This window comes from Fukomys damarensis, unplaced genomic scaffold, assembly GCF_012274545.1.
Source record: "Fukomys damarensis isolate Sample0158 unplaced genomic scaffold, DMR_v1.0_HiC HiC_scaffold_22, whole genome shotgun sequence".
NCBI lineage: Eukaryota > Metazoa > Chordata > Mammalia > Rodentia > Bathyergidae > Fukomys > Fukomys damarensis.
The window spans coordinates 26,436,497-26,438,184 of record NW_022900934.1 but is presented as its reverse complement, the minus strand read 5'-3'; the positions used below and the strand labels follow the sequence as shown (position 1 = coordinate 26,438,184).

General features: G+C 53.5%; 1 protein-coding gene across 1 annotated transcript in view; it reads left to right on the top strand.

The window, feature by feature from the left end:
• The window catches only part of Mylk2 (myosin light chain kinase 2), a 14,187-nt gene that overhangs the window by 7,901 nt on the left and 4,598 nt on the right, over positions 1–1,688 (top strand). The gene's annotated exons all lie outside the window — the stretch shown is intronic.

Genomic DNA, 1,688 nt, shown 5'->3' with positions numbered 1-1,688 from the left:
ACCTTCGTACAGTTTTTTTTTTTTTTTTTTTTTTTTGAGACAGGGTCTTCCTAAGTTGCGAAGTTTTCCAGACTTGACTCAAATTTACAATCCTCCTGCCTCAGCCTCCCAGAGTGCTGGGATCACAGGCATGCACCACTCCAACTGGCTTTAGAACAGGGTTTACCATAGGGATTAGGAGGACTTGGTCAGTACCTCAGGGAGCCGACAGAGTATCGGAGAAGCAGACATTCATAATGTAATGACTAAACCTGGAAACAGTGTCATAGACCATCCAAACCGTTGGGGCAAATGTCCGTGAGAGGGAGGGGACACACAGGTGGCAGTGGAGGAAGGTGTAGGGGCCAGAATGTCGGGATCTGGAGCAGGGTAGGGACCACTGCAGCTGTGTTTGGCACTGCAAGGGTTGGTTTGGGGCAGGTGCCACTCTGAGCAGGTGTGTCCCTCTCCACAGTGCGCTGGTACCATCTCGAGGGCCGCGAGGGAGGAGATGGCTTTTAACAGGGCAAGGGGGGAGCAGCGCAGGTGGGGGGCCGTGGGAAGAATCCAGACAGGATGCGATTTGGTGACAGCTTAGGAAAGTGAGCAGGTGACTCCCGAGTCCCTGGGGCAGACGGCAGCCCCGCCCCTGAGGTGGGCAGCTGCACCCCCACGGGCACACTGAGAGCCAGTTTCCTGGGGGCTAGAGCAGGGTCCCTGATTAGAATGCAACATCCCCAGAAGACAGTCAACCTGCAGCCTCTGTGTCCTAAAATGTGCTTTCAGGATAGCAAGAAGTTTGTTACCACAAATGTGTTTTGTAGTAAGGAAAGTTGGGAGTTCCCAGACTCACAGTCACTCCCAGGTCCGTAGGCTGCAGGGCACCTGAGAACCTTGTGTGCGATTGAATGTCTCCCAAGGAGGTCTGGGTGGCCTGTCTCTCAACTGTTCCCATGCTGGGATCTTTTTTCATTTCCCTGTTTGGTGGGACATGAACTGTGGAAGTCCCTTGCATCCTGCTCCGCGTGACTCTGTCAGCCCCCACAGGGCTCAGACAGACAACACGGAGGCGGGGTCAGGGTGGCACACACCCTGGGGAGCCGGGGGACTCTCGTCTTACTCCACGGCGGGTGGCCCCTGTGGCCAGGAGGTGCCAGGTTGTGTGCGAAATCCTCTGCCTTTGAGCTTTTAGCTGTAAGATTTATCCCCTGCCGCCTCAGCTCAGGTCTGTGTACTAGGACGGCATATGGTGACCTAGCTGACTTCCTTCACTTGCTCACCTGCATTTGGGTGCAGCTTCCCTCTGAGCACCTAGTGGGTGCTTTGTGAGCATGAGGGTGCAGGCAGGCACTGCCTTGGAAGAGTGACCCAGGACGGTCATATATAAAGTGCACAAAAGGGCTTGTTGGCTGGTAGCAGTGTGGAGGGACATCAGGGGGCCAGTGCTGGAGTCCCACAGTCCTGGCCTCAAATCCCATCCTAAAATGGGGATGAATGGTAACTGTACCTCAGTGTACCATGAGTTTTATCTTAAGGTAACAGTATCTGTCTCATAGGTGAGTAAGTGGTACACATTAAGTGATAGTCTATACGTATAGCCTCAGCTACTCAGGAAGCTGAGGCAGGAGAATTGCCAGAGCCCAGGAGCTTGAGACCAGCCTAGTAAGACCCCATTTCAAAAAAAGAAAAAAAAAATCCTAGCATGGTGG